The sequence below is a fragment of the Coregonus clupeaformis genome, unplaced genomic scaffold, assembly GCF_020615455.1.
Source record: "Coregonus clupeaformis isolate EN_2021a unplaced genomic scaffold, ASM2061545v1 scaf0258, whole genome shotgun sequence".
Lineage (NCBI taxonomy): Eukaryota > Metazoa > Chordata > Actinopteri > Salmoniformes > Salmonidae > Coregonus > Coregonus clupeaformis.
The window spans coordinates 318,708-344,425 of record NW_025533713.1 but is presented as its reverse complement, the minus strand read 5'-3'; the positions used below and the strand labels follow the sequence as shown (position 1 = coordinate 344,425).

General features: G+C 44.7%; 1 pseudogene; it reads left to right on the top strand.

The window, feature by feature from the left end:
- The first annotated feature begins 3,130 nt into the window (after positions 1-3,130).
- Positions 3,131-25,718, top strand: part of LOC121583074 — a 35,834-nt pseudogene continuing 13,246 nt past the window's right edge.

The following is a 25,718-nucleotide window of genomic DNA, read 5'->3' as shown; positions in this document are numbered from 1 at the left end:
GCAGTCACACGCCTAAAAACAAACAACATTTGTCACAAGAAACTAGCTCCCTGGTATACAGAAAATACCCGAGCCCTGAAGCAAGCTTCCAGAAAATTGGAATGGAAATGGCGCTCCACCAAACTGGAAGTCTTCCGACTAGCTTGGAAAGACAGTACCGTGCAATATCGAAGAGCCCTCACTGCTGCTCGATCATCCTGCTTTTTTCCATCTTCGTAACATTGCTAAAATCAGAAACTTTTTTCCAAAAATGATGCAGAAAAGCTAATCCTTGCTTTTGTCACTTCTAGATTAGACTACTGCAATGCTCTACTCTCCGGCTACCCGGATAAAGCACTAAATAAACTTAAGTTAATGCTAAACACGGCTGCTAGAATCTTGACTAGAACCAAAAAATGTGATCAAATCACTCCAGTGCTAGCCTCTCTACATTAGCTTCCTGTTAAGGCTAGGGCTGATTTCAAGGTTGTAATGCTAACCTACAAAGCATTACATGGGCTTGCTCCTACCTATCTCTCCGATTTGGTCCTGCCGTACATACCTACATTACGCTACGGTCACAAGACGCAGGCCTCCTTAATGTCCCTAGAATTTCGAAGCAAACAGCTGGAGGCAGGGCTTTCTCCTACAGAACTACATTTTAATGGAATGGTCTGCCTATCCATGTGAGAGACGCAGACTGGTTCTCGACCTTTAAGTCTTTACTGAAGACTCATCTCTTCAGTAGGTCCTGTGATTGAGTGTAGTCTGGCCCAGGGGTGCGAAGGTGAATGGCAAGGCACTGGAGCGACGAACCGCCCTTGCTGTCTCTGCCTGGCCGGCTCCCCTCTCTCCACTGGGATTCTCTGCCTCTGACCCTATTATGGAGGCTGAGTCACTGGCTTACTAGTGCTCTTCCATGCCATCCCTAGGAGTGTTGCGTCACTTGAGTGGGTTGAGTCACTAACATGATCTTCCTGTCCGGCTTTGCACCCCCTTGGGCTCGTGCGGTGGAGGAGATCTTTGTGGGCTATACTCAGCCTTGTCTCAGGGTAGTAAGTTGGTGGTCTGTTGATTTCCCTCTAGTGGTGTGGGTGCTGTGCTTTGGCAAAGTGGGTGGGGTTATGTCCTGCCTGGTTGGCCCTGTCTGGGGGTATCGTCAGATGGGGCCACAGTGTCCCCCGACTCCCCTGTCTCAGCCTCCAGTATATATGCTGCAATAGTCTATGTGCCGGGGGGCTAGGGTCAGTCTGTTATATCTGGTGTTATTCTCCTGTCTTATTCGGTGTCCTGTGTGAATTTAAGCATGCTCCCTCTAATTCTCTCTCTCTCCCTCTCTCCCTCCCTTCCCGGAGGACCTGAGCCCTAGGACCATGCCTCAGGACTACCTGGCCTGATGACTCCTGGCTGTCCCCAGTCCACCTGGTCGTGCTGCTGCTCCAGTTTCAACTGTTCTGCCTGCGGTTATGGAACCCTGACCTGTTCACCGGACGTGCGACCTTGTCCCAGACCTGCTGTTTTCAACTCTCTCTCTCTCTCTCTCTCTCTACCGCACCTGCTGTCTCGACCTCTGAATGCTCGGCTATGAAAAGCCAACTGACATTTACTCCTGAGGTACTGACCTGTTGCACCCTCTACAACCACTGTGATTATTATTTGACCCTGCTGGTCATCTATGAACGTTTGAACATCTTGAAGAACAATCTGGCCTTAATGGCCATGTACTCCTGTAATCTCCACCTGGCACAGCCATAAGAGGACTGGCCACCCCTCAGAGCCTGGTTCCTCTCTAGGTTTCTTCCTAGGTTCCTGCCTTTCTAGGAGTTTTTCCTAGCCACCGTGATTCTACATCTGCATTGCTTGCTGTTTGGGGTTTTAGGCTGGGTTTCTGTATAGCACTGTGACATCTGCTGATGTAAAAAGGGGCTTTATAAATACATTTAATTGATGGATAATCAATTTTACTGTAGCCTACAGGATAATTCATTTTACTGTAGCCTACAGGATAGCTATTGCATGAGTAGCTCACCATGGCATACAAACATAACATGGCATACAACTTCCAGCAGAGGAAAACAGTGCTGAGCGCTTTGTGTTTCTAGTGGGCTGATATAGCGAAGGCTTTTTGATTGATTGATATTTAAAACATGATCTATTGTATAGGTAGGCTACTGTATAGCTGATTGTGATCTGAAGGTAGGTGTTTTGGTGGAGTATTATTTAAAGGATTCATTCGAATTTAACTTAATAAAATCAAATGAGACATATGACTTTTGTATAATCATATCAAAAGAGACAAGACCATAAAAGCGCATTCAGTTATTCAGTGCGGTTCAAATGAATTAACATTATGCGCTAATGTGAAATCTTAAAGACGTGAATCTTTGGGTATCATATTACGAAACTCCTCGGAAGCAGACCTAGTAGGTTATCTTCGCTCTCTCACACAAAACATCTCTAACTGGAGTAAAGGCCACTCCTCCTGATTTCTAATGATGGGCATTCCGAGTCTTTTCGTTGAGCCGGCTCATTTGGCTCCGTTCCGTAAAAGAGCCGGCTCATTTCGCTCCCAAACGGCTCTTCGCTCAAAATGCTTAAAAATCGACAAATAACACTGAAAAAATAGCTAATCTCCTATGTAAAGCCCAAGAGGTAGGCTACCATTATGTCAGATCGTGAAATGCGCGTTCAAATACATTTTTACCTGGCCAAATAATTAGATGGCCTGCAAAAAATGTTTTTTTTAAGCACCCGAAAATCAGTGTGGACCAGACTGACGCGCTCTCCCCACTATTTATTGTTTCTGAGGATTCACCCTCTTTAGATCATTATTTTGTAACTTATCTGCAGAAATGTTTTTGTTGAACTCAAAAACCAGTAGTAGCAGTGTGAAATGAACGTCTCTTTCACCGATGCGATTCGGTTCCCGACGTTCAACAATAAAGATCCGTTCAAACAGAGCCGTTCTTTCGCGAACGACCCATCACTCCTGATTTCATGCGGTGGCCACCAACAGTTTGCCTCATTGTTCCCGGCTGGTTGGTACCGGACTGCGGACTTGCTCCTGAACGCAAGTGTTCATTGTCCTGCCATTGAATAGTCCGTCCACCTGCACTAAAAAGCTATGTGCAGAGAAATCATACATTTCAGAATGTTGCAAAACACAGGGAAAGTAACTAACGTCAGATAGTTGGCATGCCTACGTTAGCCTCTTTCATAACTTGTTTAGTTGTCTCCTTCAAGCTTTTCGTAGATGAAGTTGGTGGCTAATGACTTGCATGTACCTAACTAGCTAGCTAAGCTGTTAGCCAAACACATGACAAGCCTTGCAAAATACTTATCCACAAGTTGTGCTGAAATGTGGCTAACCAGGTGTGTAATCATTACTCCAAACAGTTGCAAAAAGTTTCGTTTTATCACAAACGAGTGTTTCTATTGGACAGGTTCAGCAAACAGGGCGGGACCTACCTGACTCTGTCCAATAGAAACGCTCGTTTTCGTAGCAAAATGTTAAGATTACACCTATGTTAAATTTACAAATCAGTTGGGGGCTTATTCATTACGCCGATTCTATTGCAAAACGTTTATAAAACGGGGCGGGACCTACCTGAATTTGTCCAATATCAAATCAAATCAAATTTTATTGGTCACATGCGCCGAATACAACAGGTGCAGACATTACAGTGAAATGCTTACTTACAGCCCTTAACCAACAGTGCATTTATTTTAAACAAAAAAAGTAAGAATAAAACAACAACAAAAAAGTGTTGAGAAAAAAGAGCAGAAGTAAAAATAAAGTGACAGTAGGGAGGCTATATATACAATAGAATAAAGTGACAGTAGGGAGGCTATATATACAGGGGGTGCCGTTGCATAGTCAATGTGCGGGGGGCACCGGCTAGTTGAGGTAGTTGAGGTAATATGTACATGTGGGTAGAGTTAAAGTGACTATGCATAAATACTTAACAGAGTAGCAGCAGCGTAAAAAGTATGGGGTGGGGGGGCAGTGCAAATAGTCCGGGTAGCCATGATTAGCTGTTCAGGAGTCTTATGGCTTGGGGGTAGAAGCTGTTGAGAAGTCTTTTTGGACCTAGACTTGGCACTCCGGTACCGCTTGCCGTGCGGTAGCAGAGAGAACAGTCTATGACTAGGGTGACTGGAGTCTTTGACAATTTTGAGGGCCTTCCTCTGACACCGCCTGGTATAGAGGTCCTGGATGGCAGGGAGCTTTGCCCCTGTGATGTACTGGGCCGTACGCACTACCCTCTGTAGTGCCTTGCGGTCAGAGGCCAAGCAGTTGCCATACCAGGCGGTGATGCAACCAGTCAGGATGCTCTCGATGGTGCAGCTGTAGAATTTTTTGAGGATCTGAGGACCCATGCCAAATCTTTTTAGTCTCCTGAGGGGGAATAGGCTTTGTCGTGCCCTCTTCACGACTGTCTTGGTGTGTTTGGACCATGATAGTTCGTTGGTGATGTGGACACCAAGGAACTTGAAGCTCTCAACCTGTTCCACTACAGCCCCGTCGATGAGATAGGAACTCTCGTTTTGCTCTGTTTGCTTCCGTTTGGTTCGTAAACTGTTTCCGGAATGAATACACCCCTGGCTACGCAGTCTACTAAACTGTTGCGTTAGTGGCGACTGACACTGTTCTCAGGGCAGGTCTGCAGGGTTTCACTATGCAGGGTAAAAGCCGTTGTGTAGCAGCCAACCAATGAGTGACCTCTATCCCTCAACATGATGAAGATCTCACCATAATTTACATGTCCTCATTAATGAATGAATGAATGAATGGCACTCTAGTCATCTAGCCAAACTCTTCCTGTCTCTTTCCTTGAGTTCTAGCCTGAGTGCTAGTCTGTTTGTGCTATCATGCCAACTCATTTGTCATTGTCAAACCAAACATGTGGTCCTCTGTAGCTCAGCTGGTAGAGCACGGCGCTTGTAACGCCAGGGTAGTGGGTTCGATCCCCGGGACCACCCATACGTAAAAATGTATGCACTCATGATTTAAGTCGCTTTGGATAAAAGCGTCTGCTAAATGGCATACTATACTACTACATACTAATCATTTTTTCATGTTTGGCAGGACAATGAGTGACAAGGAGTTAGCATGATGTCACAAACAGACCGGCTACTTGAATTAAAGGAGTTGAATGGATTCCAAATCAAATGTTATTGGTTGCATACACATATTTTACATTTACATTTTAGTCATTTAGCAGACGCTCTTATCCAGAGCAACTTACAGTTAGTGAGTGCATACATTATTTTTTTATACTGGCCCCCCATGGGAATCAAACCCACAACCCTGGCGTTGCAAACGCCATGCTCTACCAACTGAGCTACACCCCTGCCGGCCATTCCCTCCCCTACCCTGGACCAATTGTGCACCGCCCCATGGGTCTCCCGGTCATTTACAACAGAGTCTGGATTCGAACCAGGATCTCTAGTGGCACAGCTAGCACTGCGCTGCAGTGCCTTAGACCACTGCGCCACTTGCAGGTGCAGCGGAATGCTTGTGTTTCTAGCTCCAACAGTGCAGTAATACTGAACAATACACACAAATCCCCCAAAATAAAGAAATCGAGCAATGTCCTGAATATATACAGAACAAAAATATAAATGCAACAATTTCAATGATTTTTACTGAGTTACAGTTCATATAAGGAAATCCGTCAATTGAAATAAATAAATTAGGCCCTAATCTATGGATTTCACATGACTGGGAAGGGGCACAACCATGGGTGGCCCTGGGAGGGCATAGGTCTACCCTCTGGGGAGCCAGGCCCAGCCAATCCAAATTAATTTTTCCCCACAAAAGGGCTTTATTACAGACAGAAATACTCCTCAGTTTCATCAGCTGTCCGGGTTGGCTGGTCTCAGACGATCCCGCAGGTGAAGAAGCCGGACGTGGAGGTCCTGGGCTGGCGTGGTTACACGTGGTCTGTTGCGTTTATATTTTTGTTCAGTATAGTTTTATGCTTTCCCCAAACCATAGCCCTGACCTTAACCACTTGGAATTGATACCTTAACTTAACCCTTTGAGTTGTTTCTGTTTTGTAACTACACCTAATGAACCCTGTAACCACGCAGAATTAATAGGTACAAAAATCGACGTTCATCCAATTACGTCAAATCCCGAATTGAAACTGAGATCAGGTTGGATGCTTCACTTTTATTATTTTCTTTTTTTTTTACCCATGAATTCAAATCATATGAAATTGTATTTGTCACATACAGGTGTTTAGCAGATGTTATTGCGGGTGTAGCGAAATGCTTGTGCTTCTAGCTCCGACAGTGCAGTAATATCTAACAAGTAATATCTAACAATTTCACAACATATACCCAATACACACGAAACTAGTAAGGAATGGGATTTAAGAATATATACATATATGGACAAGCAATGACAGAGCGGCATGGACTAAGATACAGTATAATATTATAGAATACAGTATATACATATGAGATGAGTAGTGCAAGATATGTAAACATTATTAAGTGACTAGTGTTCCATTTCTTAAAGTGGTTACAGGGTTCATTAGTAATAATAATAATAATAATAATAATATGCCATTTAGCAGACGCTTTTATCCAAAGCGACTTACAGTCATGTGTGCATACATTTTTACGTATGGGTGGTCCCAGGGATGGAACCCACTACCCTGGCGTTACAAGCGCCGTGCTCTACCAGCTGAGCTACAGAGGACCACCAGTGGCAGCAACAGTCCTGAACTAGCCTATCCTATAGTTCAACCCATTCTTTACTGTGTGTGACTTACAGCAAGCTGGCAGGACAAACCCTGTTCATCACAGGAGCAAGTCGTGGAATAGGGAAAGCTATTGCACTCAATGCTGCCAGGGACGGTGCCAATGTCGTCACAGCTGCTAAAACCACACAGGCCCACCCCAAACTACCTGGGACCATCTACACAGCTCTGTTATGCCTTTTGGTTAATTGAATGACAAACCGTAGACGCGAGGTGAATCTTTGCATTAAGACTTATGTTTCTAAGCAAACTTGTGTGTGGAAGAATCTTTACATATTCACCACTTGACTGTCACTGTGACATGGAACTTTGTCTTTCTTAAACTCACCCATTAGTCCCTCCCAGTTTACCAGACATTCTTCAGTTTCATGACTGTTGAAGTATATGTGATACTAAGTACATTGGTATGTGTTGCTTGTCTCTGTGTGTGTGTGTGTGTGTGTGTGTGTGTGTGTGTGTGTGTGTGTGTGTGTGTGTGTGTTGCTAGTCAAGGCATTGGGAGGCAAAGCGTTGCCTTGTATCGTAGACGTCAGAGATGAAGTGGCAACCTATTCCCTATATGGTGCATTACTTTTTTCAACCTCTACAGGATCGGTGCCCCTTGTACGGGACGGTTGTTGCTCAATATGTGATATGGAACTAGAATTGTGTTTTAAACAGCCAACTTTCCGGGACGTAGCTTAAATTCTTGTTAATCTAACAGTGTCCAATTTACAGTAGCTATTACAGCTAAAAAAATACCATGCTATTGTTTGAGGATAGTGCACAACAACATAGCTGTTAGAGTTGTTTATTAACCATTATTTTACCAGGTATATTGACAGGAAACAGTGCACTACTTTCTCTTGTCCTCTAAGGACCTGGAGAAGAGTTGACAACATAGTGCACTACTTTCTCCTATACACTAATGACCCGGAGAAGAGTTGCAGCGAAGAGGAGAAAGCTAGAAAATTTTTTGTAGCTCTCATGTTAAATATAGTAAAATATCGTCTGCGTATAATGAGATGAAGTGATCGGTAGATTTGAGGGAAATTGGTGTTATTTCCTTCATTTGACGAATTTCCTGGGCAAGAGGTTCCATGCATACTAAGAATAGCAGTGGAGAAATTGGATCACCTTGTCTGCTGCTTCTAGTGATTCTGAACGGAGCAGATGTTGCCTGTTATAACTATGGCTGAGGGATTGGCATATAGCATTTTAATCATATTAATGAAATTGGAGCCAATTCCCATATGTTCCAAGACAGACCAGAGTTATGACCATTCTAGTCTATCAAAAGCTTTTTCTGCGTGGAGAGATAATCCAGCCCAAGGAGCTTCTGTGTCTGATGAAGCATCTAAGATATGGAATTGTCGACCTGAGGTTTTTAGAGAATAAAAATGTTTTAACAAACCCGCTTTGGTCAGTGTCGACCAATTTGGGTAAGTAAGTCTCGAGACGGTAGACATTTGAAAAATAATTAGGGTGGGTAATGAAGACTTGATGAATTAGGGTGGGTAATGAAGACTTGATGAATTAGGGTGGGTAATGAAGACTTGATGAATTAGGGTGGGTAATGAAGACTTGATGAATTAGGGTGGGCAATGAAGACTTGATGAATTAGGGTGGGCAATGAAGACTTGATGAATTAGGGTGGGCAATGAAGACTTGATGAATTAGGGTGGGTAATGAAGACAAGGAAAAAAATAGGCTAAATATATAGTGCTCTACTAAATATATAGTGCTCTACTTTTGACCAAAGCCCTATGGGGAATAGGACACAGACTTGGAGTGATAAATGCTCAGTAGATGTGTCAATGTCTAATGTATAATGTGTCAGTCTGTTAATGTTAACATGTTGTAGTATTGTCTCTAAGGTTGTTGTTCAGGTATAAACATGTAGTGTTTTCTCTGTGGTCCTTAAAGGTATTGATATCCTGCTGAACGATGCCATTAACCTGACGGTAACCCTGGAGACTGAACGATGCCAGTGCCATTAACCTGACGGTAACCCTGGAGACGCCCATGAAGAAGGTGGACCTCACAGGGACCTATCAGACATGAATTAATGGCTGTCGTAGCCGGCCGCGACTGGGAGACCCATGGGGCGGCGCACAATTGGCCCAGCGTCGTCCAGGGTAGGGGAGGGAATGGCCGGCAGGGATGAAGCTCAGTTGGTAGAGCATGGCGTTTGCAACGCCAGGGTTGTGGGTTCGATTCCCACAGGGGGCCAGTATGAAAAATAAAAACAATTATGTATTCACTAACTGTAAGTCGCTCTGGATAAGAACCTCTGCTAAATGACCAAACTAAAATGTTGTTCATTTGTTAGCTTTGTGAAATAATGAAGTAGTAGTATTTAATGCCAGCAGATGGCAGTGTAATCTTGTCTGCAGTACTCTATGCTTGTCAGCTGATTACCTATGTGTAATACAGGGCTTGGCATTCGGAAAGTATTCAGACCTCTTCCCTTTTTCCACATTTTGTTATGTTACAGCTTTATTCTAAAATGGATGTAAAAATAAATGAATAAATACCTCATTAATTTACACAATAATCCATAATGACAAAACGAAAACAGGTTTTTAGAAATGTTTGCAAATGTATTAAAAATAAAAAAAACTGAAAAACCTTATTTACATAAGTATTCAGACACTTTGCTATGAGACTCGAAATTGAGCTCAGGTGCATCCTGTTTCCACTTGATTGGAGTCCACCTGTGGTACATTCAATTGATTGGACATGATTTGGAAAGGCACACACCTGTCTATATAAGGTCCCAGAGTTGACAGTGCATGTCAGAGCAAAAATCAAGCCATGAGGTCGAAGGAATTGTGTCGAGGCACAGATCTGGGGAAGGGTACCAAAACATTTCTGCACCATTGATGGTCCCCAAGAACACAGTGGCCTCCATCATTCTTAAATGGAAGAAGTTTGGAACCACCAAAACTCTTCCTAGAGCTGGCCGCCCGGCCAAACTGAGCAATCGGGGGAGAAGGGCCTGATGGTCACTCTGACAGAGCTCCAGAGTTCCTCTGTGGAGATGGGAGAACCTTCCAGAAGGACAACCATCTCTGCAGCACTCCACCAATCAGGCCTTTATGGTAGAGTGGCCAGACGGAAGCCACTCCTCAGTAAAAGGCACATGACAGCCCGCTTGGAGTTTGCCAAAAGGCACCTAAAGACTCTCAGACCATGAGAAACAAGATTATCTGGTCTGATGAAACCAAGATTGAACTCTTTGGCCTGAATACCAAGCGTCACATCTGGAGGAAACCTGTCATCATCCCTACGGTGAAGCATGGTGGTGGAAGCATGCTGTGTGGATGTTTTTCAGCTGCAGGGACTGGGAGACTAGTCAGGATCGAGGGAAAGATGAACGGAGCAAAGTACAGAGAGATCCTTGATGAAAACCTGCTCCAGAGCGCTCAGGACCTCAGACTGGGGCGAAGGTTCACCTTCCAACAGGACAACGACCCTAAGCACACAGCCAAGACAACGCAGGAGTGGCTTCGGGACAAGTCTCTAAATGTCCTTGAGTGGCCCAGCCAGAGCCCAGACTTGAACCCGATCAAACATCAAAATAATATGCCACTTAGCAGACACTTTTATCCAAAGCGTGCATACATTTTTGTGTATGGGTGGTCCCGGGGATTGAACCCACTACCCTGGCGTTACAAGCACCATGCTCTACCAGCTGAGCTACAGAGGACCACATCACAATTACGGCCCTGCATTACAGATGGTAATCAGCTGACGGCCCTGCATTACAGATGGTAATCAGCTGACGGCCCTGCATTACAAATGGTAATCAGCTGACGGCCCTGCATCACATTACATTTACATTTTAGTCATTTAGCAGACATCTCTGTAGAGACCTGAAAATAGCTGTGCAGCGACGCTCCCCATCCAACCTGACAGAGCTTGAGAGGATCTGCAGAGAAGAATGGGAGAAACTCCCCAAATACAGGTGTGCCAAGCTTGTAGCGTCATACCCAAGAAGACTCGAGGCTGTAATCGCTGCCAAAGGTGCTTCAACAAAGTACTGAGTTAAAAGGGTCTGAATGCTTATGTAAAAGTGCTATTTCTGTTTTTATTTAATATATTTGCTAAAATTTCTAAAAACCTGTTTTTGCTTTGTCATTATGGGGTATTGTGTATAGATTGAGGAGGGGGGACGACAATTTAATCCATCTTAGAATAAGGCTGTAACGTAACAAAATTTTGAAAAAGTCAAGGGGTCTGAATACTTTCCGAATGCACTGTATGTGATGCAGGGCCGTCAGCTGATTACCATTTGTGATGCAGGGCCGTCAGCTGATAGGAAAGACCAGAACAAACAGATATTTAATCCTTTTCTGGTTACTGAGAAATATAACTGGCTTAAGGACTAGAGGACTTGACCTACGTCCTCCTAAATGTCTTAATGTTTTAAGCTGCTGAAGACCTGATGGGTAAAAAAAACAGCGTTGCAATAAAATAACACATTTGGGAGCTGCATGACGCTGTTTTTTTCCCTCCCCTTGACTGTTAACACTTCTGTCCTTTTCTAAATACATTTTCTCTCAATGTATTTGTCATTTCCTATTGTGGCTTTTATTTTATGTGGTCCTCTGTAGCTCAGCTGGTAGAGCACGGCGCTTGTAACGCCAGGGTAGTGGGTTCGATCCCCGGGACCACCCATACACAAAAAATGTATGCACGCATGACTGTAAGTCGCTTTGGATAAAAGCGTCTGCTAAATGGCATATTATTATTATTCTAACTTTAGATTGCCATGTGAGCAGGCTTTATTCGTGTTACCTTGGTATCTTGGATGAATCCTAAAGAAGCCTTTCTGAAGAATGTCATTCTGAATTGTTTTCCCAGGTCTAAACTGTGCATCCCACATCTGTTGAAGAGTAAAAACCCTCACATCCTCAACCTCAACCCACCGCTTAACCTTAACCCAATCTGGTTGAAAACCCACACCGGTAAGGAAGGCTTTATCCATTGTCTCTGAGTCCTAAATCCCACCCTGTTCCCTTTATAGTGCACTACTTTTGACCAGGGCCCATAGTGAATAGGGTGCCATTTGGGATGCAAACATAATCTGTTTGCTCTGCACTGGTAAAGGTCTTGTTTTCAAATGATTTGAGTTGTTTTTACCTGTCCATGTGTGTTCTGGGCATGGCTGAGGAGTTCAGAGGGTCCATCGCTGTCAATGCCTTATGGCCCAAGACGGGTACGTGTTGAACGATGCCATTCCACTGTATTACCAGTTGTAATGACCCAGAGTAGACATGAGCGAACTAGTCTGTCAGCTAGATGTGGAGATAGTTACTGTGTCACTTTATCATTGTGGTGTATTAACATTATGACTGTTTTGGAGGAACAATGAATGTTGTTTATGTTAGTATCAAAAGGGAATGTTTTAGGGTGACGCCCCAGGGGAGACTGGTGATTGGCCAGAAGAGGGAGCATCATTGTTATAAATAGGGGGGAAAACGAAGGAGAGGGAAGAACGAGCAGCCATTCTGAGGCGTCACTCTCCGGGTGTCATGTCACCTGTCACTCATGCTGAAGCTTGTGGTCTGAATAAACCTTATGATCAACGTTCAGTATGAGCAGACTCCTTTTGTTCATCAGCAATAATTGCCACCACTCACTCGATACGACAAATGGCGAGCTTGCCAGGAGGGGTCTGCAATCCTCCTCTGCTGCATTTGGAGCCGCCAAGCTAACTCAAGCTAACTTCGGTCTGGAGTCATGACCAGACCAAACACAGCTAAGTTGTTAGTTTTGTTACTGCTTGTGTACACTGGAGGAATGTACCATTACGACCGTGCCTCTGGTGGTGTTTTTGCTGATGACTGGGGGGTCTGGCTAATCATTATACAATTTTGAAAACAGCGCAAAAGTGGTTAGAGTTTAGGGATTGTTTATAGAGATGTGTTGCTTGAATAGTAAGTCAAGAACAGTCGGGGCCAAGATATGTATACAATTTTAGAGCATTGCAGGTTTAGATAAGCCCTCGTGACGAACGAGGCGACCGCAGGGTGGGCCACAAAATCCTGGAAACGCATTAGGAGTTTTCAGGTCAGTCTGGGACTGGGGTTGGTGGGACATTTTCTTGGGGGTTGGCTGCTCATCTTCTGTCCGACGGGATATTTGCGTGGGTGGAACTGCTCATTTAAATAGCCATACTCACGGCAGAATAAATTTAGGACAAACGAAACAGTAATTAAAGACGCAATGTGGGTTTTGTTACAGGTTGTAGGCCGCAGTTGGCTAAAGGCTAATGCTAATGCTAAATGATAAATGTGTGTTGTGTCACATTGTACCTAAAGCTAATGCTAATGCTAATTGCTAAATGCTAATTGTGTTGCGTGCTACATGATAATCTTAACCTTAGAGGTCCACTGCGATGGATTCAAGCCTCTTAAACTTGTTTGTATGTGGGGGGAACTGAAAGTTCTACGCAAATGTGAGCTCTGTTATGTGTAATTGTGTGAGTATAACGTATAAAATAGTGAAGCTGTAGCGTAATGCTATCTTTCTATTGTATGGCAAGCATGGGATTAAATGGATGTGCGCATGTGCATGATTTTACGGCGCTAAAACTACGACATGCGGTTGTGCTAAGCCTACAAAACAAAATGGTGGGTAAAGGTCATAGGTCCCATCTGGGAGCTGCAGGGGGAGACAGAGAAATGGACACAGACAAAGAGGAGAGATTTTAACACGAGTATTCTAGTTTAAACTGCGGTTGGTTAAAGATGAAACTTGTTTTGTGACCTATTGAATTTATAAATTAAATATATGTTGACGGAGTATAATGAATTAAATTAAATGACGGATTAAAATAAAATAAAAATGTTTTTGAGCGATCTATTTAGTTCTGAGGTTAGTCTTAGAGTGAATAATGGGTGAACGAAGGAATATTGAATATGGTTGAAATAACTCAGTGATTGCATTAACTACTAAAATGTGATGCTGTGTCTCTGTTTTTCTGTCATATGAGGCTATAGAACGGAGCAAAGGAGAGAGAGGGGGGCTAACGTGTGCGTGACGTGACGTGACAAGGTGTGACGAGGCAGAGGATCAGATATCAGGCTAGTTCACAAAATCATCCTAACAAAATATGTGATGTTATGACAATTTTACATAGGCTTGGCAAATGTTTCATTAAAAATTGCATTTTTGAAGCTCTGTGTATCACTGGGGTTTGATGGGAATTGTGTTGGGAATCAAGGACTGACATTATTCTGTAAATTTAAGATAATTAGGTGCCTATAGAGCAAGGGGGTTTATGGGAATTGTAGTATTGAAGGGTTAGAGGCTTTGTTTATGGGTATTTTAGTCTGAAGTTGACTACTTGCATTTGATGGGTTGTGGTAAGATAGTCAACACTAATTGATAAATTGGTGACATAGGATATAGGAATAAAAATTGGTTTTAATTATTCAGGATTTTTAATGGATTTTTTTTTTTTTTTGGAGTTGTTAAATTATATTAATAATTAGAGGGGGGAAGCCATAGGCTATACAGTCTAAAATAAAATAATTCACAATAAAGGAATATAAAAGGGTTGATATAGGGGAAAACATAGTAATCCTTTAACTAAAGTAGTGTTAGAAAAACTAATGGCAGAAGTTAGTACACCTTTCTCACATACGGATTCAGCAAAAAGTAGAGCTTAGGGATGTTTAGCCTCAGCTTTCAGTGATCATCCAGCAGGGTGATTGTTGCATCAGAGATGAAGACGAATAATAGATAGAGGACAAGCAGAAACGACGATAAAGATGAATCCAAAACTCCAGAAGGAAGAAAATGTGATGTCTGGAAGAGAAGAGGGAGGTTAAGGAGGATGGAACTTAAAGAAGATGAGGATGATGAAGATGAGTGATGATGAAGAGGTCATGGGTGGATATGACTCTGTGATCAGAAGGAAGTTGGCAAGAGAGGAAAGAAGAAGGATACTAGAGATTTGATCTCTGATGAAAGTTGAAGGAAGAAGGATACAAGAGATTCGAGTTCAGATGAAGAAAGCGATGAAGATTTGGAGATTAAAGGTGCTTTATGTTCAAGAGGATTTTATCCTACAATGACTAGCAAAGAAGAAATAGATATATAGACCGATGTTTATCATGCCTGGATAAAGCAAATAGTTTAGAAGAAGTAACACAGCTGAAGATACAGAAGAGGAGAAACTGCTGAGAAAAGGATCCCAAGAATTGGAGAAGAAGAAAGAACAGGACGAAGAAACTCTGAGAAAACTCAATCATACAACGGGTGGAGAAGAGAAGCTTTGGTTATGAAGAATCAGAATGAACCAAATCAACAATCACTGTTACAGCTTCAAATGAACAATATCAAATGCAATTGTACCAGCCAAGGGGGGTACCAAATGTTTCATATCCACAGCCAGTTTCTGGACAGACACAGAATTGGAGAGGAAGAGGACGAGAAGAAATAGAAGGAGGAGGAAGATTTCAGCTACACTTCCAGCAACTTTCAGAAGACTGTTATAATTATGGACAGGTTGGTCACTTTACCTGTGATGGAAATGCGTCAGGAGGAAAAACAGAGAACATTTTTAAGGAAGATACAGGGGCAATTCAAGATCACCTGTTCTCCAGGTGAACCCTAAAGATTCTAGAGTGCCTAGAAGATACGAGTTGGGTGTTAGCTGATAGCAACGATTAGAGAAGAAGAGAAAATAGCTAACAATTGAAGTAAAACCAGAGGACTATGAGAAGTGATGGTGAATAGTGGAAAAACGTATCTGTGTTCAGCCTAAAGAGGTTAAACATCTCACTATGTAAAATTGACTAATTAGGATAGGGATTTGAGGTAGTAAACAGCTAATTACTCTTAGGGAACCAATGGAGCTATGCTATAAGAACTCAAAGAGAAATTTAAAATAGACATACTAATATTAGGACATAAATCTGTTGCAGTGTTGGGAAGAGATGCATTGTTTAAATTGAATTGTACAATAGGATGTACACTAAACGGCTGTCTGATAGAGGATTTAAAAGAGTCTGGGTTACATTCTTACACTAAGGGATTTCAGGCTAGGCTAAAAGGTGTTTAGTTTGCCAAGTCTGTGTGTAAAGAAGTCAAAGGCAGTTGGGAACTTTCTCAATCACGTATTCTAAAATTTGGTGGTAAAGGGATTTTGTGAATAAATCAGTGGAAAAAGTTTAAAGCTTATGAGAGAAAAGATTAGATTAAAATAAGTTAAGAGAACTAGGTTGAAGGAACTCTAAGACAGTAAGCTAAGTTTCAAAGTTAGTAGTAAGAGAGAGAGAGAGAGAGAGAACAGTGGTGAAGGACATTTTAAAGTTTAGTGGGAAGATATGGTAGGAGTTTAGATCTGTTAGGAGCAGATGCATTGAGAAAGTATCAATCAATCAATCAATTCTATTTTATATAGCCCTTCTTACATCAGCTAATATCTCGAAGTGCTGTACAGAAACCCAGCCTAAAACCCCAAACAGCTAGTAATGCAGGTGGTATGTGTTGCTGAATGATAAGAGAAGATTGAGGGTGATTGAGTATCTATATTTACAGTTCCAGCAGGGAGATCAAGGTAATTATAGGGGTATTTTTATAATCAAAAGTTTGAAAGTCAGGGATTAGAGATAGGACTGAGAGTTGGGAAAAAGTGACACTAGTGGTGATAGATGGAAGTACAAGCAAAGACAACTTTTCTTTGGGGAAAATACTTATTAGAGATAATTATGGAGAAGAAGTATACTTATCTAGTGCAAGCATTAGAAGTTGTTCCGGTTAAGAATTATTGGTTAAAAGGATATGTAATTGGTAAAGTGACGCTTATGATGGAAGATTTCAAATCTGTTGAAGTTTCACAGTCACCAAGGGAGTTCAGGAAGAATATGTTACAGTAGTCACTCCAACAGTGAATAATACACATAGGATATTGGTAACTTTGCCACTAGAAATAATTAAGGTTAATACATCAACTACTTTAATGGTAACTTTGGAAGGGATTAATGATACGATGGCAATAAGCAAATGTAGGAAGTATGACACCGACAACTTTTCTGAAATTAAAGGGGGTAGCAAGACGAATAGGGTTGAAATAGGAGAACAGATAGTAGTAGAGAGAATATAGATTTATCATGGAGGACAGGATGAGGTCTTTGATTTTAATGACAGACAAGGAGAGGTATCTGATCAGTACCGCTCGTTAGGGAAGAGAGAAACTATATGCATGTGGTTTGATTCTTCTGTTGTGAAAATTAGAGATAGATGGCAGGTAGGAATCTTTGGTTCCAGCAGCTCATTCTGTAAGATCAGTGAGGAATCTTGAGGGTCCATGTCTGGTTAGAATTCCAGTCAAACATGTTAGAGACGGTCGTTCGACCTCTATCAAGTATGTGTCAATTTTATGCTTTGTCATGACTGTGGTATCAGCAACAATCAGTAACAGATAAAATAATGTCGTTGTCAAAACATTTGTTTAAGTCTAGGGTTAGGTGTTATTGGATTAAGTGAATTAACTTGTGTGAATTTGTTAGATGGGAAGTAAAATCAGGTAACAAGCAAACCCTGAAGCATTGGAGGTGAAACCAGTGAGGGTTAAAAGTTGTTTTTGTTCTAATAAAACATATGAGGTAAGGGGTATGTTTATGGGAATATCAGATTGTGATGTTATATGCATGACCTTAAGGATAGTAATGAGAAATATGTTACTTTTTATGTACCAGTTAGTAGGAAAAGCAGGACTTTGATGGTTAAAAGATTAGATTTTGCCTGACAATGTGACTATGGGGAATTTTAGAGATATTTGGAGGGTTTGTGGTGATAAAGCATATATATTCTTACACTATGGATAGACAGGAGGTTGTTACATGTCAACGTTGAAGCTTCCATATGAGGTTTTTATCATTATAGGAGGGATAGCACCGGACACAGCTAAATCTAGGGTTAAAAGGGTGACATGGCTACATGTCATAGTCTTCAAGCCTATCATTGAAGGATAAATGTAAGGGAGAAGGGGGGATTTTTTTCCATGGTATGGTGTAACATTTGGGAAGATCCTATTGATGATAATAGTTATACTTTGAGTCCAGATAGTTCAGATAGTTATATATGCATTGAAGAATATAAGGGATGTGTTTGGGAGATCTGAGAAGATTTGGTTGCAAGATCAGTTAGGCCCAGTAGGGGCAGTGATGGGTCAGATTTTAGTTTCAGCTTTGATAACACTGTGTGATGTTTGTAATTTGTTACTGATCTTTGAGAAAGCTATGATATTGAGATAGGTTGGAGAGTGATGCCTGGAGACAACACTCAGATGCCGGTGTTGACTGTTCCTGATCTGGATGAAGATGGACAAGTAGAACTGAATGGATAAATATCATTTTTTATGAGTTGATGATTTTTCAAATTTTTTTTTTTCAATATTAGGGTGATGTTGGTATGATTTATGAATCAAAGGGGGGAATGGGTTTATGTGATTCATACATCATTTATATATCATTTCTATATTCTTAGTTGATATTGATGTTCAATTTGAAAGTGTTTGTTTTGCAAAGGATACTGTTTGGTCTTTTTATTTTCTTCCAGAAGCATTTGGGAGACATGTGGAGATTGAAATACTCAAACAAGGACAATATGAAGGGACAATATGACTGGAGGAGATGAAACAAGGAGGGTGTGGCTGATTCCATCATCAACAAGTCCATTGGAAGTCGAGACTACAGGGAGATGAAGTGTAGTGGACTACATTCCAGTGTCTGCAATGAAATATAGACATGTGTAATACATAACTGTGTCATATTCTTAGGGATTAATTTTTGTAGAATGATGTTTGATGTTATTGAATACATGTGAGGATCTTAGATGTTTTTGTTTATTTCGTGAATGTTTAGGGACAGAGGAAATTTAGGCAGGGAGAGTTTCACTGTAAGGTCCAATGGGTTGATCAGCCTTACAAGTGGATGTTTTTGGATAGGATTTTGTTTGCAGGGGCTTACATGTGTATTTAATTGCATCATAGTTTCAAATGCATTTACATGGTTTATGAGGTTATCTGGAGTACCGAAGGTGGTTGCCTGGGGCAGAGGGACCGTGAGAGAATTTTACTGTCTTGATTGATGGATGGAAGGTTGCCGGACAGTTTTTCGCTCTTACACTCCATAGAGATTTGTTCATATTTCATAGTAATGTATTCACACTTCATAAAGATAGTAATGTATTCACACTTCATAAACAGTTATTCATATTTCATAGAAAGGTATTTACACTCTAGAGGAGAATCTTTTTAGTTTAATGTTAAAGATACTCAATAAGATAAATTGTTACTGGTCATAATCCTATTCTGTTTGTTTTCGAGACGTTTAGTTCGTCTCGAAGGGGGGAAATGTGGTGTATTAACATTATGACTGTTTTGGAGGAACAATGAATGTTGTTTATGTTAGTATCAAAAGGGAATGTTTTAGGGTGACGCCCCAGGGGAGACTGGTGATTGGCCAGAAGAGGGAGCATCATTGTTTATAAATAGGGGGGAAAACGAAGGAGAGGGCAGAACGAGCAGCCATTCTGAGGCGTCACTCTCCGGGTGTCATGTCACCTGTCACTCATGCTGAAGCTTGTGGTCTGAATAAACCTTATGATCAACGTTCAGTATGAGCAGACTCCTTTTGTTCATCAGCAATAATTGCCACCACTCACTCGATACGACATCATCATTTGGAAATCTCACCATTTCTGTCTCGTCTCCTCCAGTATCCAGACTGCTGCTATGGACATGCTGGGGGGCGCGGAGGTGGGTGAGCAGTGTCGTAACGTCGACATCATGTCAGACGCAGCCTACGCCGTCCTCAGTAAGCCTCCCAGCTACACCGGGAACTTTGTCATCGACAAGGAAATTCTGAAGACAGAGGGCATTAAAGACTTTGAGATATACGCCATCGCTCCAGGTAAGTATGTGCACGGTGATATGAGGCTAAACATTGAATTTTAAATCCCAGGTTAAAACCCCCCCGAATACAGTAGGCTAAATGAATGGGCTTCCACTTGGATGGATCTCTAGAGTCATTTTGAGATGGTGTGGTTATGGTGTCCAGAGGGCAGGGGTATTGAACTCTGACCCCAACGAGGTCCTGGTGTGGTTATGGTGTCCAGAGGGCAGGGGCATTGAACTCTGACCCCTACGAGGTCCTGGTGTGGTTATAGTGTCCAGAGGGCAGGGGCATTGAACTCTGACCCCTACGAGGTCCTGGTGTGGTTATAGTGTCCAGAGGGCAGGGGTAATGAACTCTGACCCCTACGAGGTCCTGGTGTGGTTATAGTGTCCAGAGGGCAGGGGTAATGAACTCTGACCCCTACGAGGTCCTGGTGTGGTTATGGTGTCCAGAGGGCAGGGGTATTCAACTCTGACCCTACGAGGTCCTGGTGTGGTTATGGTGTCCAGAGGGCAGGGGTATTCAACTCTGACCCTACGAGGTCCTGGTGTGGTTATGGTGTCCAGAGGGCAGGGGTATTGAACTCTGACCCCTACGAGGTCCTGGTGTGGTTATGGTGTCCAGAGGGCAGGGGTATTCAACTCTGACCCTACGAGGTCCTGGTGTGGTTATGGTGTCCAGAGGGCAGGGGTATTCAACTCTGACCCCTACGAGGTCCTGGTGTGGTTATGGTGTCCAGAGGGCAGGGGTATTCAACTCTGACCCCTACGAGGTCCTGGTGTGGTTATGGTGTCCAGAGGGCAGGGGTATTCAACTCTGACCCTACGAGGTCCTGGTGTGGTTATGGTGTCCAGAGGGCAGGGTATTCAACTCTGACCCACGAGGTCCTGGTGTGGTTATGGTGTCCAGAGGGCAGGGGTATTGAACTCTGACCCCTACGAGGTCCTGGTGTGGTTATGGTGTCCAGAGGGCAGGGGTATTCAACTCTGACCCTACGAGGTCTGAACTACTGCTGTTTTTCTGTTCTACCAGATAACTAACTGCACCCACCTGGTGTCCCAGGTCTAAATCAGTCCCTGGTTAAAGGGGAATCACCCACCTGGTGTCCCAGGTCTAAATCAGTCCCTGGTTAAAGGGGAATCTCCCACCTGGTGTCCCAGGTCTAAATCAGTCCCTGGTTAGAGGGGAATCACCCACCTGGTGTCCCAGGTCTAAATCAGTCCCTGGTTAAAGGGGGAATCACCCACCTGGTGTCCCAGGTCTAAATCAGTCCCTGGTTAGAGGGGGAATCACCCACCTGGTGTCCCAGGTCTAAATCAGTCCCTGGTTAAAGGGGGAATCTCCCACCTGGTGTCCCAGGTCTAAATCAGTCCCTGGTTAAAGGGGGAATCACCCACCTGGTGTCCCAGGTCTAAATCAGTCCCTGGTTAAAGGGGGAATCACCCACCTGGTGTCCCAGGTCTAAACCAGTCCCTGATTAGAGGGGGAATCACCCACCTGGTGTCCCAGGTCTAAATCAGTCCCTGGTTAAAGGGGGAATCACCCACCTGGTGTCCCAGGTCTAAATAAGTCCCTGGTTAAAGGGGGAATCACCCACCTGGTGTCCCAGGTCTAAATCAGTCCCTGGTTAAAGGGGGAATCACCCACCTGGTTTCCCAGGTCTAAATCAGTCCCTGGTTAAAGGGGGAATCTCCCCACCTGGTGTCCCAGGTCTAAATCAGTCCCTGGTTAAAGGGGGGAATCACCCACCTGGTGTCCCAGGTCTAAATCAGTCCCTGGTTAAAGGGGGAATCACCCACCTGGTGTCCCAGGTCTAAATCAGTCCCTGGTTAAAGGGGGAATCACCCACCTGGTGTCCCAGGTCTAAATCAGTCCCTGGTTAAAGGGGGAATCACCCACCTGGTGTCCCAGGTCTAAATCAGTCCCTGGTTAAAGGGGGAATCACCCACCTGGTGTCCCAGGTCTAAACCAGTCCCTGGTTAAAGGGGGAATCACCCACCTGGTGTCCCAGGTCTAAACCAGTCCCTGGTTAAAGGGGGAATCACCCACCTGGTGTCCCAGGTCTAAACCAGCCCCTGGTTAAAGGGGGAATCACCCACCTGGTGTCCCAGGTCTAAATCAGTCCCTGGTTAAAGGGGAATCTCCCACCTGGTGTCCCAGGTCTAAATCAGTCCCTGGTTAGAGGGGAATCACCCACCTGGTGTCCCAGGTCTAAATCAGTCCCTGGTTAAAGGGGAATCACCCACCTGGTGTCCCAGGTCTAAATCAGTCCCTGGTTAGAGGGGAATCACCCACCTGGTGTCCCAGGTCTAAATCAGTCCCTGGTTAAAGGGGAATCTCCCACCTGGTGTCCCAGGTCTAAATAAGTCCCTGGTTAAAGGGGGAATCACCCACCTGGTGTCCCAGGTCTAAATCAGTCCCTGGTTAAAGGGGGAATCACCCACCTGGTTTCCCAGGTCTAAATCAGTCCCTGGTTAAAGGGGAATCTCCCACCTGGTGTCCCAGGTCTAAATCAGTCCCTGGTTAAAGGGGAATCACCCACCTGGTGTCCCAGGTCTAAACCAGTCCCTGATTAGAGGGGAATCACCCACCTGGTGTCCCAGGTCTTAATCAGTCCCTGGTTAAAGGGGAATCACCCACCTGGTGTCCCAGGTCTAAATCAGTCCCTGGTTAAAGGGGAATCACCCACCTGGTGTCCCAGGTCTAAACCAGTCCCTGATTAGAGGGGAATCACCCACCTGGTGTCCCAGGTCTAAACCAGTCCCTGATTAGAGGGGAATCACCCACCTGTTGTCCCAGGTCTAAACCAGTCCCTGATTAGAGGGGAATCACCCACCTGGTGTCCCAGGTCTAAATCAGTCCCTGGTTAAAGGGGGAATCACCCACCTGGTGTCCCAGGTCTAAATCAGTCCCTGGTTAAAGGGGGAATCACCCACCTGGTGTCCCAGGTCTAAATCAGTCCCTGGTTAAAGGGGGAATCACCCACCTGGTGTCCCAGGTCTAAATCAGTCCCTGGTTAGAGGGGGAATCACCCACCTGGTGTCCCAGGTCTAAATCAGTCCCTGGTTAGAGGGGAATCACCCACCTGGTGTCCCAGGTCTAAACCAGTCCCTGATTAGAGGGGAATCACCCACCTGGTGTCCCAGGTCTAAACCAGTCCCTGATTAGAGGGGAATCACCCACCTGGTGTCCCAGGTCTAAACCAGTCCCTGGTTAAAGGGGAATCACCCACCTGGTGTCCCAGGTCTAAATCAGTCCCTGGTTAAAGGGGAATCACCCACCTGGTGTCCCTGGTCTAAATCAGTCCCTGGTTAAAGGGGAATCACCCACCTGGTGTCCCAGGTCTAAATCAGTCCCTGGTTAAAGGGGAATCACCCACCTGGTGTCCCAGGTCTAAATCAGTCCCTGGTTAAAGGGGGAATCACCCACCTGGTGTCCCAGGTCTAAACCAGTCCCTGATTAGAGGGGAATCACCCACCTGGTGTCCCAGGTCTAAATCAGTCCCTGATTAGAGGGGAATCACCCACCTGGTGTCCCAGGTCTAAATCAGTCCCTGTCTAAATCAGTCCCTGGTTAAAGGGGAATCACCCACCTGGTGTCCCAGGTCTAAATCAGTCCCTGGTTAGAGGGGAATCACCCACCTGGTGTCCCAGGTCTAAACCAGTCCCTGATTAGAGGGGAATCACCCACCTGGTGTCCCAGGTCTAAATCAGTCCCTGTCTAAATCAGTCCCTGGTTAAAGGGGAATCACCCACCTGGTGTCCCAGGTCTAAATCAGTCCCTGATTAGAGGGGAATCACCCACCTGGTGTCCCAGGTCTAGATCAGTCCCTGATTAGAGGGGAATCACCCACCTGGTGTCCCAGGTCTAAATCAGTCCCTGATTAGAGGGGAATCACCCACCTGGTGTCCCAGGTCTAAATCAGTCCCTGATTAGAGGGGAATCACCCACCTGGTGTCCCAGGTCTAAATCAGTCCCTGGTTAAAGGGGAATCACCCACCTGGTGTCCCAGGTCTAAATCAGTCCCTGGTTAAAGGGGAATCACCCACCTGGTGTCCCAGGTCTAAACCAGTCCCTGATTAGAGGGGAATCACCCACCTGGTGTCCCAGGTCTAAATCAGTCCCTGGTTAAAGGGGAATCACCCACCTGGTGTCCCAGGTCTAAATAAGTCCCTGGTTAAAGGGGAATCACCCACCTGGTGTCCCAGGTCTAAATCAGTCCCTGGTTAAAGGGGAATCACCCACCTGGTTTCCCAGGTCTAAATCAGTCCCTGGTTAAAGGGGAATCTCCCACCTGGTGTCCCAGGTCTAAATCAGTCCCTGGTTAAAGGGGAATCACCCACCTGGTGTCCCAGGTCTAAATCAGTCCCTGGTTAAAGGGGGAATCACCCACCTGGTGTCCCAGGTCTAAATTAGTCCCTGGTTAAAGGGGGAATCACCCACCTGGTGTCCCAGGTCTAAATCAGTCCCTGGTTAAAGGGGGAATCACCCACCTGGTGTCCCAGGTCTAAATCAGTCCCTGGTTAAAGGGGGAATCACCCACCTGGTGTCCCAGGTCTAAACCAGTCCCTGGTTAAAGGGGGAATCACCCACCTGGTGTCCCAGGTCTAAACCAGTCCCTGGTTAAAGGGGGAATCACCCACCTGGTGTCCCAGGTCTAAACCAGCCCCTGGTTAAAGGGGGAATCACCCACCTGGTGTCCCAGGGTCTAGACCAGTCCCTGATTAGAGGGGAATCACCCACCTGGTGTCCCAGGTCTAAATCAGTCCCTGGTTAAAGGGGGAATCACCCACCTGGTGTCCCAGGTCTAAATCAGTCCCTGGTTAAAGGGGGAATCACCCACCTGGTGTCCCAGGTCTAAACCAGTCCCTGGTTAAAGGGGAATCACCCACCTGGTGTCCCAGGTCTAAATCAGTCCCTGGTTAAAGGGGAATCACCCACCTGGTGTCACAGGTCTACATCAGTCACTGGTTAAAGGGGGAATCTCCCACCTGGTGTCCCAGGTCTAAATCAGTCCCTGGTTAAAGGGTAATCACCCACCTGGTGTCCCAGGTCTAAATCAGTCCCTGGTTAAAGGGGAATCACCCACCTGGTGTCCCAGGTCTAAATCAGTCCCTGGTTAAAGGGGGAATCACCCACCTGGTGTCCCAGGTCTAAATCAGTCCCTGGTTAAAGGGGGAATCACCCACCTGGTGTCCCAGGTCTAAATCAGTCCCTGATTAGAGGGGGAATCACCCACCTGGTGTCCCAGGTCTAAACCAGTCCCTGATTAGAGGGGAATCACCCACCTGGTGTCCCAGGTCTAAACCAGTCCCTGGTTAGAGGGAAATCACCCACCTGGTGTCCCAGGTCTAAACCAGTCCCTGGTTAAAGGGGAATCACCCACCTGGTGTCCCAGGTCTAAATCAGTCCCTGGTTAAAGGGGAATCACCCACCTGGTGTCCCTGGTCTAAATCAGTCCCTGGTTAAAGGGGAATCACCCACCTGGTGTCCCAGGTCTAAATCAGTCCCTGGTTAAAGGGGAATCACCCACCTGGTGTCCCAGGTCTAAATCAGTCCCTGGTTAAAGGGGAATCACCCACCTGGTGTCCCAGGTCTAAACCAGTCCCTGATTAGAGGGGAATCACCCACCTGGTGTCCCAGGTCTAAATCAGTCCCTGATTAAAGGGGAATCACCCACCTGGTGTCCCAGGTCTAAATCAGTCCCTGTCTAAATCAGTCCCTGGTTAAAGGCGAATCACCCACCTGGTGTCCCAGGTCTAAATCAGTCCCTGGTTAGAGGGGAATCACCCACCTGGTGTCCCAGGTCTAAACCAGTCCCTGATTAGAGGGGAATCACCCACCTGGTGTCCCAGGTCTAAATCAGTCCCTGTCTAAATCAGTCCCTGGTTAAAGGGGAATCACCCACCTGGTGTCCCAGGTCCTAAATCAGTCCCTGATTAGAGGGGGAATCACCCACCTGGTGTCCCAGGTCAAGATCAGTCCCTGATTAGAGGGGGAATCACCCACCTGGTGTCCCAGGTCTAAATCAGTCCCTGATTAGAGGGGAATCACCCACCTGGTGTCC